General features: G+C 43.6%; 1 long non-coding RNA gene across 1 annotated transcript; it reads right to left on the reverse strand.

Moving 5' to 3' along the window:
- Nucleotides 1-1,889: 1,889 nt before the first annotated feature.
- On the reverse strand, nucleotides 1,890-16,692 carry LOC117089764. Its single transcript, XR_004439739.1, has 3 exons — nucleotides 16,577-16,692; nucleotides 16,295-16,366; nucleotides 1,890-2,726 (listed from the first exon to the last, which is right to left on the reverse strand). It is a non-coding gene; the product is annotated as an uncharacterized LOC117089764 (long non-coding RNA).
- Nucleotides 16,693-18,408: the final 1,716 nt, after the last annotated feature.

Genomic DNA, 18,408 nt, shown 5'->3' on the forward strand with positions numbered 1-18,408 from the left:
CTCTACTAAAAATACAAAAATTAGCCGGGCGTAGTAGCAGGCGCCTGTAATCCCAGCTACTCGGGAGGCTGAGGCAGGAGAATCGCTTGAACCTGGGAGGCAGAGGTTGCAGTGAGCCGAGATGGCGCCACTGTACTCCAGCCTGGGCGACAGAGCGAGACTCTGTCTCAAAAAAAAAAAAAGAGAATTTAAACTGAAGTAATATCCACAGATATTCAACAAGAAAATGGATTCTGAGTCATAGCTATACCTCTTTGTCTTAGCCTAGAAAACAAAGATGGAGGCAAGGGCATATACAAATAGTTTATTATTATTATTATTTGAGATAGGGTCTCACTCTGTCACTCAGGCCAGAGTTCAGTGGTGCAATCATGGCTTATTGTAGCCTCAAACTCCTGGGCTCAAGCAATCCTCCCGCCTCAGCTTCCCAAGTATTTGGGTCTGCAGGCACATACCACTATGCCCAACTAATTTTTTGTTTGTTTTTCTTTTGTAGAGACAGGGTCTTGCTATGTTGATCAGGCTGATTTTGAACTCCTCACCTCAAGCGATCGTCCTGCCTTGGCCTCCCAAAATGCTGGGTTGAACTACCACACCTGGCCTAATATTGTATTAGATGGAAGGGAGTACAATTCCAGGGCAGCAAGAGTTAGTAAAAAGGAAGTCAGTCGGGGATGGAGAAAAAGCAAGTGGAAAGTGGGGCATCAGGAAGCAGGCTACAGCTTCATGAGATCATACAGTGGGTTGCTTGGTTGGGCTGTATGGAATTACGGTGCACAGAGTGGTCCACCAAGGAGTGAGGGGGATGACTTCATGTGTGGGCTCCTTTGCACCTCCTGTCTCTCTTTGGTCCAAGTAGACCTCACAAAGTGATAACTCTCTAGCACTCTCAGGCTGTGTAACCAAAGACCTCTCCAGGCAGCCAATGGGGAAGCCACATCCTGAGGCACAGTGCTATCTCTGCATCTGGAAGTCAGGGGAGGTGCCAAAGACTCCACAGTCTGCTTGAACTGACTTGAGAACCAGTTCTGCTACAGCTCTCACTGTGTGGGCGCAATGGAGGCCATGCCTGAGGTAGTCACTCCACAGGAGAAGGTGTGCACCATCGGAGCTGTCCATTCTGCAAGCAGCTCAGAATCCAGTCTGGCAAATCTGGGGAAGCTCATGAAAAAGCCCATGATTCTCCTTATTGTTGTTGTTCAGGCCACTTTCTCAAAATTCCATTTAAAACACACTTTCTGAGCACCTATTATTAATATTTGCCAGTCTTTCTGCCATAAGCACTAAGATAAAGAAAACAGAGTCCCTGGCCTCAGAATGAACTAAAATTTATTATAATAAATACTAAGACCCAGCTGGGCACGGTGGCTCACGCCTGTAATCCCAGCACTTTGGGAGGCCGAGGTGGATGGATCACCTGAGGTCAGGAGTTTGAAACCAGCCTGACCAACACAGAAAAACCCCGTCTCTACCAAAAATACAAAAAAATTGGCAGGGCATGGTGGCCCATGCCTGTAATCCCAGCTACTCAGGAGGCTGAGGCAGGAGAATCGCTTGAACCCAGGAGGCAGAGGTTGTGGTGAGCCGAGATCAAGCAATTGCACTTCAGACTGGGCAACAAGGGCGAAACTCCATCTCAAAAAAAGGAAAAAATATATATATATAGTGTATACATATATGTAGCGTGTATATACATAGCGTATATATTTATACTATATAGCATATATATTTATGCTATATACACTATATATACTTACACTATATATAGTGTATATAGTGTAAATATAATAAATACATATATATAGTATATATAAAAATATATACACCAAGACCCTGGGACTATGTATTAGTCTGTTATCATACTGCAATAAAGAATACCTGAGACTGGGTAATTTCTAAGGGAAAGAGGTTTAATTAACTCAGAGTTCTGCATGGCTTTGGGAGGCCTTAGGAAACTTACAATCATGGCAGAAGGCAAAGGGGAACCAGGCACCTTCTTCACAAGATGGCAGGAGGGAAGTGAGGGAGAGCGAAGGGGAAAGAGCCCCTTATAAAGCCATCAGATCTCGTGAGAACTCACTCACTATCATGAGAACAGCATGGGAGAAATCTGCACCCATGAACCAATCACCTCGCACCAGGTCTCTCCCTCAACACCTGAGGATTACAATTCAAGATGGAATTTGGGTGGGGATACAAAGACAAACCATATCAGACTTTAAATGAGAAAAATGAATTCCGTCTGGGAGAGAACAAGGAAAGCAACAAAGAAGAGAATGTAGATGAATAAAGTAGCTTCATATGATTCAGCTGAGACTGTCGAAGGGCAGGATAAAGACTAATGAGACACACAGAAGATTAACCAAGAGTATGCATCCTATCTCCTGAGTATGGAAATGAGGCTATCTCTGAGTGACCCCGTAGCAGGTTAGGATCTTTTGCTCCCTCAATTTTCTACTGTGATGGCCACATATAAGGCATCGTGGCAATTAACAAAAAAGCCAATTAATCATGATTTAAACCATAAGAGCTTTCATCATTGACTTGGTAAGCTCAAAGCTGGCCAACTCAGAGTAGTTTTGGAAACCAAAAGTGTCACCAAGAATCCAGGGTCTTTATTCTGTTCTGCTATCTTCAACTTGTTGCCTTTCATTCTTAGGTTGATTGCCTCGTGATTCCAAAATGATTGCTGCAGCTCCAAACATTACATCTTCATAGAGTAATATCTAGAAAGAGAAGGAAGCAAGGGGACAACAAATGCTTTCTTCTCTAGTATTTTTCTGTTACCAAATATCTCTTTCCCAGAGGCTCCCTTAGACATCCATTTATACCCCATTGACCAGAACCGGGTTGCATGTCCCCACCCTAGATTAATTAGTGGATAAAGAGATTAAGAGTGCCATGATTTAGTTAGATCCAGCAAGATGTATCTGCTGGGGCTGGGTTCATAATTGCATATCAAAATTGGCCTCCTCGTTGATGGAGCCAGTGTGTTCTTTCTAACAAACTGATGATGCCACTGTTACGCCTGAAATTCTTCTACGGCTCTTTCTTGTCTATAGGGCAAGTAGAAGTTCCATGACTATTTATGCTTCTTTATGTCAGCTCTTCGATTTCACCCCCTCCTAATCTGCCAAGGCATGCTGTTTCAGATCTGTGGAATTAGCTGAGATTCCCGGAATGCCCCATGCTTGTTGCTCCTTCTAGTGCTTTGTATAGATGGTCTCTTCTGGCCTTTCACATTGTTTTCATAGCAACTACAACTTATCTTTCAAATATAAACTTAAATGCCTCCTCCTCAGAAAGGCTTCCAGGGTGTTCCTCCTTGGTTTTCTCAAAAGTGCCCTGTTTATACCCCTTTTATGACATATACAGCCCTGTGGTAATTACTTGTTTCTTCATCTATCTCCTTCACTTGACTGGAAATCCCTAGAGCTTAGCCCAGTACCCAGAATGAAGCAGCCACTTAAAAAGTGGCGATTAAGTGAAAAATCCCTATGGTTGTGTGCTTTCAACCTCAGCCAGGTCTTTATTGGTTTGATTTGTTGCTGGTTAGATCCTGACCGTGGGGACTATTTCAGACACTCCTCATCCTGCCACAGCATAAAGTCCAGTCTTTGTCTCTCTCATCCTCAGCAGATGATCTCAATGTTTACTTTTTTAAAAAAAGAATAATTGCCATTTTATTTTTTTCCAGAGGATAGTTTTCCATCCTTAAGACTGAAAACACCTTACACAGGCTTTCGCGGAGGTCATGGAACAGCACCCGTAAGTCTAACTCAGAGAGGGGTATTGGATCCTTCTGGGCTTCATGAGAACGACTCCTGACTACTTTGCCATGAATGGCACAACTCGTATCACAATACAATTTCCATACAGCTGGGAAGCACAGATGTTGAAGACACTCACTTCAGAAATGGCCCTGATGGCTATGGCCTCTGTTTTTAATGACAAGCTTAATGGCCTTGTCCATGGACACACATTGGGTGCAGTTGTACAGGGAACAGGCTACGTGTGGCCTTGGCCCTTTTTGGCACAACCATTGTTTCTTCTTTTCTTTTTCTTTCTTTTTTTTTTTTTTTTTTGAGACAGGGTCTCACTTTGTCACCCAGGCTGAAGTACAGTGGTGTGATCTTGGCTCACGGCAGCCTTGGTGTCCAGGGCTCAAGTGATCCTCCTGCCTCAGCCTCCCACATAGCTGGGACTATAGGTGTGTGCCACCACACCCAGCTATTTTTGTATTTTTAGTACAGATAGGGTTTTGCTGTGTTGGCCAGGCTGGTGTCGAACTCCTGGACTCAAGTGATCTGCCCACTTCAGCCTCCCAAAGTGCTGGGATTATCAGCGTGAGCCACTGCGCCTGGCTGTTGTTTCTTCTTTTCTTTGTCATCTTGGAAGTGAGGACATGAGAGAGCTTACCTTCTATTTAGAGTTCACTGAGACACTAATTTCAGGGTCTTCGATGTTCCTTCATTAACTTTCACCCTCATTCTCAACATCTAACATTTCTGTTGCTCACTCTCTTCATCTCACTCATCTCAAAGGAAAAGGTCTCTCTTCTCCCTAAGGATCTCACATCCTTCATCCCCTCCTTGGACCTCTTTCTCCAGAATCTTCTATCTTCCCTTTGATACCTATTAGCACTCTGGTCTCCTCCCAACCCTAATACACCCATCAGACTGGATACCCTTGCACTGTCTTACATTTCAAAAGATTCCTGTCCTGTTGTCAGTGCCTCAAACCAAGCTCTTAGAGCAGGGGTTGCTAGAACTGGTAGCTCAAATACCAGATAGTCTATAGGGGTGTTTTACTCAACCTTCACGGTGTTTCTAAAAGTGGGAAATTTCACTTAAAAATGAGGATTCCAGTCTTTTCCATAAAGGTCACACAGCTGACTGGTCTGGGCCACCTTTTCTACATGGCAACAATGATGTGGGCACAGCCTCTAGCTGCTACCTTTGGGTGGGGCATGTGGTCACCAGGTTGTCAGAGTACCCTTCATGTAAGCATTTGAATTTTCAGTTGCCTAGACCTGTGGTTTTGTCCCTGTCTTTTTTTATTTTTGAGACCGAGTCTTGCTCTGTCGCCCAGGCTGGAATGCAGTGGTGCAATCTCGGCTCACTGCAACCTCCGCCTTCCGGGTTCAAGCGACTCTCCTGTCTCACCCTACCGAGTACCTGGCACTACAGGCACGTGCCACCACTCCCGGCTGATTTTTTTTTATTTTTAGTAGAGACAGGGTTTCACTGTGTTAGCCAGGAGGGTCTCGATCTCCTGACCTCGTGATCCGCCTGCCTTGGCCTCCCAAAGTACTGGGATGATAGAAGTGAGCCACTGCACCCGGCCTTGTTCCTGTCTTTCACCTGGAAGTGCCCTCTTGAAAGTCATCGGTGATTTCTTAGTCATGAAATGCACAGGTGTTTGCTCCATCTCCATTGTCCTTGAACTCTCTGGACCTCCTGACCGCCTCTCTAGAAATGACACGCTGGTTGGCTTCCTTAGAACTTATGTTCCTGGTTCTCTTAGATTCCTAATGCCATTTTTTTAAGGTACACATGTGAACACAAATTTGCAATAGAAAAGAAAACACGATATAATATAAAATTTTAATAGCTGACAAATACAAAAACATTATATAATAAAGAAAAATAATGTTTTTACTCAGTAATTGCCTGACACACCTTTATAATTTTTTTTCCTACTAATTTTGGCTTCACATTCATTGATAACCTTCTCATATGGTGATTCTTAATATCTATCTTTTTTTGTACAGGAATGTTTATTGCAGCGTTATTTCTAATACCAAAAGGTGGAAACAACCCAAATATCCATCAACTGACAGATAGATCAACAAAATGTGGTGTATCGGAGCTGTGTGCTGGGGCTCACAGATGTAATCCAAGCCACTGGGGAGGCTGAGGTGGGAGGATTACTTGAAGCCAGGAGGATTACTTGAGACCAACCTGGGCAACACAGCGAGACCCCATCCCCCCAGAACAAAAACCAAAATGTGGCAATATCCATAGAATGGAATATTATTTGTTGACAAAATTAAGTAGTGATGCCAGTCACAACGTGGACAAACCTTAAAAACACTATGCCAAGTGAAAGACGCAAAAGACCTCAAATGACATCGTTATTCCATCCATGTACAGCATTCAGAACAGGCAAACTCATGGAGAAGAAAGTAGATTGGTGGGTACTGGGGACTGGGAGGCAGGGGATGGAGGGGAAAGGAGTGGTAGCTAATGGGCCTCTTTTTCTCCCCCAATGTTTTTTATTGTGTTAAAGTTCACGTAACATGACATTTATCACTTTTGACCATTTTTGCTGGCTGTGTTCTTTCTGCCTCCTAAATGAAGGCTTCTCCTAAGGTCTGGTCCTGGAATTTTCCAGCTAGGATCCCACTCATCTTCATGGGATGAGTGGAGTCATGTGGCTTTTGCCATCCATCCCTTTTTATGAAGAGCTGCCAAATTTCTCTCTGTCCCTGTCTCTCACGTTCTTTTTACACATCTCCAATGATCTGACGGAAATCTCCTGGATGTGTTTCTAGCACCTTATATACATTATATCTGAAACACAACTTGTCATCTTGCCTCCATCCCCCTCCCCCTAACCAAACCAGGTCCCTTTCAATTAATTAACTGTTGATGGAGTTCTATAGTAACCCTTTCCTTTGCACATCCCCTTCCTTTGACCTCCACAGCATTTCTTCAGGCTTTTATAACACCTAGCCTCCCAACTGGTCTCCCTGCCTCCTGCCTCTCATCCAAATGTCCTTCCTTGCATCCTGGAAAAATTATCTTTTTAAAACATTGCTGTGATAATGTCTTTCTCCTGCTCTCTATTCAGCAACTGAGGGAATGGGACATGACGATTAGTCAGGATTCTTGTCCACTTTCTTCTCAACAATCCAGTCACATTTTACCCTCAAAGCAATGACAACCCACCTTTCCCACACCACTGTTGGTGCTTAAAATACTGTTAGTGGATCTCTATCACTTGAAGAAGAATTTCCAAAGCTTCTGACCTTCAACCATCCAGATCCAGCCAGATTTCTGACCTTATCTCCCACCGCTTTTTGACACCTACCTGATATCACCTGGGCAACTTAAAGAAACCTCATGCTTTTTCTTCCTTTGCTGATGCAGGTCTATTGTTTGGAAGGTCCTCCCAGCATTCATTGAGGCCTTTCTCAAATGTCTTACTGGCAGTGCCACCTGTCACACACATTCTCACATTGTATTTATGCCCAGGTCTTTTCTGGCTCACTATATTGTATGTTCTTTGAGAGTAGGGACTGACTCCTTTTCTATCCTTTGTCCCATCAGAGTGCTCAACACTTGATATTCTTTCCTTCAACAACTATTTATATAAACCTTCTATAATGGCAGGTACTGAGCCAGGGTCTGGCATGCAAAGATGAATGAGGCATAGTCCCTGTCTTGATTCAACCTAATGAGAATGACACATGAACACATGACTATAAAGTTGGCTGAGCCAGGTGGTGGCTCACGCCTGTACTCCCAGTACTTTGGGAGGCCAAGGCAGGAAGGTCACTTGCGACTAGGAGTTCAAGACCAGCCTGGACAACATAGCAAGACCCCGTCTCTACAAAAAATTTTAAAAATTAGCCAGCAGTGGTGGAGCACAACTGCAGCCCCAGCTACTCAGAAGGCTGGGGTAAGAGGATGTCCTGAGCCCAGGAGGTTGAGGCTGCAGTGGGTCATGATTGCACCACTGCACTCCAGCCTGGGTAACAGAGTGAGACCCTGTCTCTAAAGAAAAAAAAAAGTAAAGTAGGATGAGCACAGTAGATGTATACACAAAGCATAGGGAGGATTTATTCATGGAGGATGACTGAGAACAGGAAAGTGAGGCCTCAGAGGAGGTGACATTTGAATTGGGCACTAAAGGAAGAATGAGCAGAGGTGAGCAGGGGAAATGACTAAAGTAAAATTTAAGCCTCATATATATATATATATATATATATATGGCTTAAATTATATATATATTTAATATAAAAATATTTATATATAAAACATATTTAGTATATATATTTATACATAAAACATATATATATATATAAAATCTTTTTTTTTTAGGAGACGGGGTCTCACTATGTTGCCCAGGCTGGACTTGAACTCCTGGGCTCAAGCGATCCTCCTGCCTCAGCCCCCCGAGAAACTAGGACTACAGGTATGCACCATTGCGCCTGGCTCAAGCCAGCTATATTTATAACTCACTGGCAATTATGATGAAGGTAGCAAAAGTTGAAAGATTAGCTCAAATGCATTTAGATTACATAGGTTTTAGTTTGGTATGAAACAGATGAGAGTTAATACTATCACCCAAGGATAGATTCTACCAAGGGAAATATGTGGGAGAAAAAAACCAACTTAAATTACTCTAATTCTTGGTTGTTGACTCCCTCCAACACATACATTCCTTTGTTGACAAATGAATGTTTTAGATGAGTATTTGTTTATCACAGACATTTAACAAAGAAGGAGAGCAAACTGACAATCAAGATTGGGTGCATATCAGAAAACCAGTAAACAATGTCTTTTTTTGAGACAGAGTGTCACTCTGTCACCCAGGCTGGAGTGCAGTGGCAAGATCTTGGTTCACTGCAACCTCCACCTGCCGGGTTCAGGCAATTATCGTGCCTCAGCCTCCCTGGTAGCTGGGATTACAGAAGTGCACCACCACACCCAGCTAATTTTTGTATTTCTAGTAGAGACGGGGCTTCGCCACGTTACTTCATGGGCCAGGCTGGCTAGTAAATAATGTCCTATACGTATTGCAAGCATAGGATCTTCAGTCCAAAAATGAAAGATTTTGGAACTCTTCCATTTACTGAATATGACTTGAACAGCATTATCATCTGCCAAGGCTGAAGTCACTGCTAAAATGGCTTCCCTAATATAAGACAATCCCCAGAATCTGTCTCTATCAGAAGAATGACCTTTGATTTCATCTCTAAAATACACAAGCTTTATTTGACTAAGGCAAACGAAAGAGCCAGAAACTTTAAATATAGCTTATTTCATTTGATCATCTTAACTAAAATCTCTTTCTATGTGAGAAAAGACTTCCCCATCAGCAATTTTTTTTAAGGGACATTTAGCTTCAAAAGCTTTTATTGCTTTCTTTTTCTCTATCGTAAGAAAAATTAAGTCAAGCATTTGTGGGGAGACATGCAACAAAATGCCAGCATTAAATTAAGTGCTGCTGATTTCCAAAGCGACCATTTCTGCAGTAACAAGTGGTTGCTGTTGTTTTCACACAAACACCAATAAATAGTCACAGAAACACAGTACATGGGTAGCGATCAAAAAATTATTTCCTCATTTTAAAGGTAGTTCTGAAACAACACAGAATTATTGTGAACACAAATAATTAGACTTGACAAGTAACCAATTTCCGTAGAGTCACAGGATTTTTAGCCTCCTGCCAAGGCAGCCTTATGTTCTGGCATTGGTCATACTTTCTCATCTGCTCAGAAGCCTCAAAGTAATCACCCAAGATCTTGATAATTTAAGCCCTGACTAGCCAGGTGTGGTGGCTCACATGTGTAATCCCAGCACTTTGGGAGGCTGAGGTGGGAGGATTACTTGATCTCAGGAGTTGAAGACTAGGCTGGGCCACATAGTGAGATGCTGTCTCAACAAAACATAAAAAATTAGCCAGGTGTGAGGGCATATGCACCTGTAGTCTGAGCAAGGTTGAGGTAGGAGGATCACTTGAACCCAGGAGGCTGAGGCTGCAGTGAGCCGTGATCATACCACTGCACTCCAGCCTGGGCAACAGAGTGAGATTCTGTTTCAAAAAAAAAAAAGTTAAAAAAATTTTTAAGCCATGACCAACTTGAGTATTTTATTTTATTTTTATTTACTTATTTATTTTTAAATTTGAGACAGAGTTTCGCTCTTGTTGCCCAGGCTGGAGTGCAGTGGTGCGATCTTGGCTTACAGCAACTTCTGCCTCCCAGGTTCAAGTGATTCTACCTCAGCCTCCCGAATGGCTGGGATTACAGGCACTCGCCACCATGCCTGGCTAATTTTTGTATTTTTAGTAGAGATGGGGTTTCACCATGCTGGCCAGGCTTGTCTCAAATTCCTGACCTCAGGTGATCCACCCACCTCAGCTTCCCCGAAGTGCTGGGATTACAAGCATAAGCCCCTGCGCCCGGCCGACCAACTTAAATATTGACTGTTCATCTCTCACCATAAACATTCTTATTGTTAAAATTAAGCACTGGGCATCAATTGTTACACACTGATCCGAGCGAAGTAGCCTGTCACAGATGCCTTGTCATCCCAAACCCCAACCCTGTGAAGCAAGTCTAGGTTACCTACTGGTGTGGGAGGGCTGCAGGGAGATGGGCAGGAATGTGACCCAGGTGCTTCTTGGGCTGTCCTTTGAACCACATCCATGGAACTCTTTGCCTACTGGTGATAAGTGCCTCTGCACACTGATAAGCACCATTTAGAAACACCATTCTGATAACCATCACTAGGCCACTGTGAGTGTTGTTGAGTTCTGGATTTTTCCCTGGGGCCGATCGTTTGCAGTAGGTCTCGGGCAAATCCCAGTTCTGTAGTTGGAGGGCTGTAAATTGTATGGAATTTGGGAGAATTTCCTTTTCTTTTTCTTTCTTTCTTTTTTTTTTGTTGCTAGATAACAAATTAAACACATCAGAGGATTGAAAAGCCTCTAAGTTGTTTGTTGTTTTATGGGGAGGAGAACAATGGATTCACCAGGCTGAATTCCTAGTGCCTATTTGCTCTTTGAAGCAGTTTGCAGGGAGCGATGGTGGCAGTGGCACACACAGGGAACTGAAGTTGGGATGCACAGTGTTTCCCACTCTTCCTCCACTAAAGTAGGACTGCGGGCCTGGGAGATGCCAGGCCGAAGGATCCAGCTGCCTCTGGCTTCCAAGGCTGGTGTAATGGCTCAGTTCTCACAGAAGTGCTGACAGAATATGACAAATAGAAAACAGATGTGAACTGACCTTCCAAAAATGTATTGCAAGGCTTCTTAATCTTCACAGGAATTCTTCAGAGTGAGAGACGCCACCTGCAGGCAGCAATGCTCATGGCATCTTAAAGAGTTGATGTTCCTGCCTGTGATCCCTTCGCTAGTTGGCCACAACTGTTCTTCTTACCCACTGCCCTCTCAGACATCTTTCTCTTGGCATCCATGTGTGAAATGGATGGATCCCCGACTGGCCAGGGGATCACAGGCAGTGAATCCTTTCCCTCACCTGTCCCCACACACAGTTTTGGCTTTCATAGTTATAGCCACCTTTTCCTATGCATTGAGGCTGTTCCTCTCCCATCTTTGCCATTGGATCTCTACTTGCTTTGAAATTATTATCGTCACTGGGTCCATTGCTTGCTCCAAATACTTCTTTCTTTGTTTTTAAGACAGGATCTCCCTTTGTCGCCCAGGCTGGAGTGTAGTGGCATGATCTCAGCTCACGGCAGCCTCCGTCTCCCGGGTTCAAGAGATTCTCTCACCTCAACCTCCTGAGTAGCTGGGACTATAGGTGCCCACCACCATACTCGGCTAATTTTTGTATTTTTAGTATAGACGAGGTTTCACCATGTTGGCCAGGCTCTCAAACTCCTGATCTCAGGTGATCCGCCCGCCTCAGCCTCCCAAAGTGCTGGGATTACATGCGTGAGCCTCCACACCTGGCCCCAAATACCTTTTTGACACTAAATGTTGCTTTGGAGCTACTGAGTACACTGGAGTTTTGCTCACTGAACAGCTTAAGTTAGATCTACTAAGTAGAGGGGTGCAAAGGACAACAGGGGAATCAACATCCCCTGTTTCTTTCTCTCTTACTGCCTTCCCGGTCCCTGGCTTCTAGGTCAAAGTGCTGCTCCTTATGTAGACAAGTGTGTGCTCAGCAAACATGATTCTGTGGCTCTTTGAATTGCTCAGTGTATGTTCTTTGTGAACACCTGCATGCATCCTGCAGGAATTTAGGTAGCATTTCCCAGATTTTTGTCCCCCTATCACTATAATACATTGATGGAGACCTTCTTTCTTGCCAAACTATTGATATCGCAAAAAGAACTGATGGCAACATTTCCACTGAGAAAGAAAGCCATGTAAGTACAAGGCAGTGTGAATTCATTCCCAGTGCCACTGATGAGCAATCAACTACATCACCCCAGTTAATCTCAAATCCATCTGGCTTCAAAGTCTAGGCACTTTTCAGTGGGCCAAGCCAGGTCTCACTTTGGAAGTCAAGGGGATTCTGTGCTTAAGAAGTCAGTGCACTGTCCGACCTCCAGACGTTATATGCCAAGAAAGTCCCATCTTATTTTGAAGCAAACTCAATAAAATGTTCTGGACAGAAGTGGATAGAGTTCGTGGAATCTGAATCTTTTCCTATACCTGTGTCACTTAAGACTAAATAATTTGTCCAATTCTGGGGACAATAAGAAATGTACTCTTTGGGCATATGGTGGCTCATGCCTGCTAGTCCAGTGCTTTGGGAGGAGGCTAAGATGGGAGGTTCACTTGAGGGCAGGAGTTCCAGACTAGCCTGGGCAACAAAGTGAGACCCCGTATCTACAACAAAATTTTAAAATTAGCCAGTTGCAATAGCATGTTCCTGTAGTCCTGGCTACTGGGGAGGCTGAGGTAGTAGCATCACTTGAGCCCAGGAGCTTGAGGCTACAGTGAACTACGATTGTGCCACTGCACTCCAGCCTGGGTGACACAGCAAGACCGTATCTCTTTTAAAAAATTAAAATTGGCCGGGCGCGGTGGCTCAAGCCTGTAATCCCAGCACTTTGGGAGGCCGAGACGGGCGGATCACAAGGTCAGGAGATCGAGATCATCCTGGCTAACACGGTGAAACCCCATCTCTACTAAAAATACAAAAAAAAAAAAAACTAGCCGGGCGAGGTGGCGGCGCCTGTAGTCCCAGCTACTCGGGAGGCTGAGGCAGGAGAATGGCGTGAACCCGGGAGGCGGAGCTTGCAGTGAGCTGAGATCCAGCCACTGCACTTCAGCCTGGGTGACAGAGCGAGACTCCGTCTCAAAAATAAATAAATAAATAAATAAATAAAAATAAAAAATTAAAATTAAAAATACAATTAAAATATTCTCTTTTTCAGAACTTGCAATCATTGTTTAGATATTTGAGTTCTGCAAATGAATAAAAAGTATCAAACATGCAATTTGTATGCGTTAGCTCAGTAGAGAGTGATGATGATCTTGTGAGATGAGCAATAGCATGTCAATTTTAGAGAGCAGATAAATGAAGTTTATAGATGTCATTTATCTATAAATGGGAGAGCAGGATTCAATTAGACTTGTCTGTAACAGGGGCTACAGAATTTTTGTATTATAGCTCTTTGATGGAAATGTAAGCAGGAGACTTTCTTGAAGCTGTTTGCATAGCTACCTCATGCCTTTTCTCTTCTTTTCTTTTCTTTGATGAAGTCTTGCTCTGTTGTCCAGGCTGGAGTGCAGCGGCATGACCTCAGCTTACTGCAACCTCCGCTTCCCAAGTTCAAACAATTCTCCTGCCTCAGCCTCCCGAGTAGCTGGGACCATAGGCGTGTACCATCATGCCTGGCTAATTTTTGTATTTTTAGTAGAGACAGGGTTTCGCCATGTCGGTCAGGTTGGTCTTGAACTCCTGACCTCAACTGATCCGCCCATCTCGGCTTCCCAAAGTGCTGGGATTACAGGTGTGAGTCACTGTGCCCAGCCTCATTTCTTTACTTAGTACATTTTGGGTTAGACTGAGGGAGGGATGGAGATCGGGGGGTTGAAGATCTCACTGCAAGCTACTTCTTAGGCTGCCATTTCTTCTGTTACTCTAAGATCCACTCTTTCAATTGATATGTTTTACAGTGTGAGATCCCAGGAAGAAAATTTTAAAGACAAATCTGCAATTAGTAGTTTTTTTTGTTTTTTCTTTCTTTTAGAGACAGGGTCTCACTTTGTTGCCCAGGCTAGAGTGCAGTGGTGTGTTCACAGTTCACTGTAGCCTCAAATTACTGGCTAATATTTTTTTAAAAATTTGTTTGTAGAGACAAAGTCTCACTATGTTGGCCAGACTGGTCTTGACCTCCTGTCCTCAAGTGATCCTCCCACCTTGGCCTCTCTCAGTGCCGGGATAGTAGGCATGAACCCGGTGCCCAGCCAATTAGTAGACTTTTGGTCAACAGATTTAATGAACCCAAACTTCTACTCTCTGCCAGTGTTTCTAGTTCATTCTGTGTGACCATCCCTAGCACACTTAGGATCCAGCAACATCTGGGTTTTTTTTCTTTCTTTCCAATGTCCTGCTTTCTCACTTCTAGGTCTTTCTTTGCACATGCTCTTCCCTCCCCCTTCCACCGCTGCATTCTTTCCTCCCTATATCCACTCTTCCCCTGGCTAACTCCTATGAAGCCTCAGCTTCAATGTCACCTCCTCCAGGTGGCCCTCCTGCTCTCCCTCCCACGTCATCCTATTCTAACCCTCATCACACCGCCATCTTCAGGAAGGCACTCTGTAGCCCAAGCCTGTGCACTTGAATCTTGACTTGCCTGTTTGCACAACTTTGGGCTGCCAACTCTCTCAGTGTTTGACTTTCCTACCTTTATTTTTATTTTTATTTATTTATTTATTTTGAGACGGAGTCTTGCTCTATCGCCCAGGCTGGAGTACAATGGTGTGATCTCTGCTCACTGCAACCTTTGCCTCCCGGGTTCAAGAGATTCTTCTGCCTCAGCCTCCCGAGTATCTGGGACTACAGGCACCAGCCACCACGCCTGGCTAATTTTTTTTTGTATTTTTAGTAGAGACAGGGTTTCACCAAATTGACCAGGCTGGTCTTGAACTCCTGACCTTGTGATCCACCTGTCTCGGCCTCCCAAAGTGCTGGGATTAAAGGTGTGAGCCATCGCGCCGGCCTTTCCTCACCTTTAAATGAGGACAATAGTGGCACCTGAGCCTTTGAGATAAGGTTCAGGCTTGCTGAGAGAATACCTTTCAAGCGCTTAGAGCCAGCCTGACCTGCAAGGAACCTTCCATCCATGTCAACTCTTATGTTGTTTACAGTAATAGAAGAGAGACTGTAAGCAAATTGGTTGCCACAGCACCCCAGCACATGGTATAGTGGCTATGAATATCTGCTGGATAAATGAATCTGTAGTTGCACAGACATATTAAGTATACTGCTCCTGACCCTCATCACCTCGTATCTGGACTCCGAAATAGGCTCCCGTCCCTCAGCCCTGCTTCTACCCTTGCTCCTTTCTAAACCAGCCAGAGGGATCTTTTCCAAGCTGAAGTCAGATCATGTTGCGCTTCCTGTCTCACTTGGAATAAAAACTAAAGTCCTTGCAATGAACCCCAAACCCCTACGTGGTTTGGTTCCTAGTATCCACCATGACCTCATCTGCTATATTCCTCTTGCTCACTTGGCATCAGCCACATTGGCCCCTGGGGTGCTCCCCAGACACACCAGGAAAGCTTTCGCTTCAGAGAGTTTGCCCTGGTAGTTTCTTCTGCCTGGACCATTATTCCCAGAGAAAATTGCCTACTCACTCCTTCACCTCCTTCATGTCTCGCTCGAATGCCACCTTCTCAATAAGGCCTGCATGGACCACTCCATTTAATGTTGCAACCCTGTCCACACTCTCCTTCAGTACTTCCAATTCTCTTCCCTTGTTCAAATTTTCTTTTTCCTGTATCATGAAACACCTTCTAACTTAACACTGTAATTAATTAATTTATTATTATCCTTATTGTTTATTTTCTGACTTTCCCTTTTAAAATGTTAGCACTACAATGGTACGGACATTTGTTTATTCGTTGACATATTCACAAGCACTTATAACAGTACCTGGGCCTGGCATGGTGGCTCATGCCTATAATCCCAGCACTTTGGGAGGCTGAGGTGGGAGGATTGCTTGAGCCCATGAGTTCGAGACCAGTCTGGGCAACATGGCGAAACCCCATCTCTACAAAAACTACAAAATTAGCCAGGTGTGGTGACACAGGCCTGCAGTCCCAGCTACTCGGGAGGCTGAGGTGGGAGGATCACCTGAGCCAGAGAGGTCGAGGCTGCAGTGAAATGTGATTGCACCACTGTACTTCAGATTGGGTGACACGGTGAGACCCTATCTCAAAAACAAACTAACAACAACAAAAAAACAGTACGTGGCACACACAAGGTGCTTAATACGTATTGTTAAATAAATGGCTACCTATAGATACACACAAGCATGCTTATGCACAGCTATACATAATTTCTGTTTATACTTACTATGGTTTAATAGGGGCAATTCTTCCAGGTGAGGAAAGCAGACTTTTCCAGTTGCAGTTTCGACATAATGTCCTAGAAAGATTTCATTTAAATAGACTTTTTCAATAACAGAGGCATTGCACAAAGTCCCTTATTGGTGCAGCCTCAACATTTTTTTTGGTGGTTTGGACACTCTGCCGTCTAGGCTGTGGCCCTGTGCATGTGGTCTTGACGGAATGCCCTGATTAGTTATGAGATGTTTCCGAGCAGCCCGAGGGAATAGCTTGTTAGTTCAAGTCTCACCACGGAAGGTTTCTCATTAGTAGTTCTCTTGAAATTCTTCTTGGGCCGTTTATGTCCTCTGGCGACTCAAAACAGTAAGCTTGCTTATAGTTTCTTTCGTCAATCTGTTTCCTTATCGACTGCTAAAAATAAAGTGGTTGTTTCTTAAATTATGACGACAATGGTCATTTTGACTAAATGTTTCCATCCTCATTCCAACAATTATGTGGCACATAAAATAATTTTTGCCTGATTTCTGTTAAAAATAAACTATGATAGGAATATGTTAACTGTGTAGAATAAGTTACAAAGCAGTAGATTTGGGCTCATTCTAAGAAGTTTTAATATGAAGCTGAGAAGAATATAGAATGAGCTGACTCTTAATATATAGAATTTCCTATTCATTGGAGAAGATTTATATGAAAAACCCAGAAAAGGCAAATCTGTCGAGGTACAAAGAAGATGAGTGGTTGCCTGGAGCTGAAAGTGGGAGGAGGGAGTGACTGCAAATGGCAAAAAGGCTTCTTTAGAGGAGACAAAAATACTCTAAAATCAGATCGTGGTAGTGGCTGCACAACTCTGCAAATTTACTAAAAACCATTGAATTATACGCTAACAGGGCTGAATTTTATGGTTTGTGTGTTAGTTTGCTAGGGCTGCCATAATATAGTTTCACAGACTGGGTGGCTTAAACAGGAGAAATTTTCTTACAGTTCTGGAGGCTGAAAGGTGTTGGTCTGCAGAGCTGGCTCTGTCTGAGGGCTGGGAGGGAAGGATCTGTTCCAGGTCCGTGTCCTTAGCTTACAGACGGTTGTCTTCTCCCTTTGTCTTCACATCATATTCCTCCTGTATGTGGCTGTGTTCCAATTTCTTCTTTTGGTAAGGACATCAGTCATATTGGATTAAAGTCCACCCTAATGACCTAATTTTAGTTTAATTACATATACACACATGCATGCTAAAGATGTTTAGATGTTATCTCCAAATACAGTTACGTTCTGAGATACTGGGGTTTAGGACTTCAACATATACATTTTGGAGAGAACACAATTCAGTCCATAACAGCATGTAAATTATACCTCAATAAGGCTGTTAAAAATAGCATGCATATATATATATTTTGTTTGTTTGTTTTCAGACAGAGTCTCACTCTGTTGCCCAGGCTGGAGTGCAGTGGCACAATCTCGGCTCACTGCAACCTCCGCCTCCCGAGTTCAAGTGATTCTCCTGCTTCAGCCTCCTGAGTAGCTGGGACTACAGGTGTGCACCACTGTGGCTAGCTAATTTTTGTATTTTTGGTAGACGCAGGGTTTCATCATCTTGGCCAGGCTGGTCTCTAACTCCTAGCCTCAAGTGATCCGCCCACCTCAGCCTCCCAAAGTACTGGGATTATAGGTGTAAGCCACCATACCTGGCCAAAAATAACTTACATTAATTGAGCATTAACTAGGTTCTAAGTCCTAGGCTAAATACTTTACAAACATCTCTCAGTTGATCTTCCGAATAACACCATGATGCAAGTATGATTATGACCACTTTAAACATGAGGAAAGTAAGGCACAGAGAGGTTAAATAACTTGCCTGTGATCACAAAGCCAATGTGCAACGAAGCCACGATTCAAACCAAGTAACTTGACTACAAAGCCCACACTGTTAATCCCTATGCTAATAACCACAGTGTCCAGATAGGCCAGACACTGTAAGTCAGTCATCTGATATACATATTATAATCTCAGTTGTAAACAAGAGAAAACTGAGCCTCAGAGAAATCCAGTAACCTACTCAAGTTCACACAATCTGGAACTGGGGTTCTCCAAGATCTAAGTAGTTTCTAAATATTATGGCATTTCTAA

This window comes from Trachypithecus francoisi, unplaced genomic scaffold (assembly GCF_009764315.1).
Source record: "Trachypithecus francoisi isolate TF-2019V2 unplaced genomic scaffold, Tfra_2.0 Lachesis_group11, whole genome shotgun sequence".
Lineage (NCBI taxonomy): Eukaryota > Metazoa > Chordata > Mammalia > Primates > Cercopithecidae > Trachypithecus > Trachypithecus francoisi.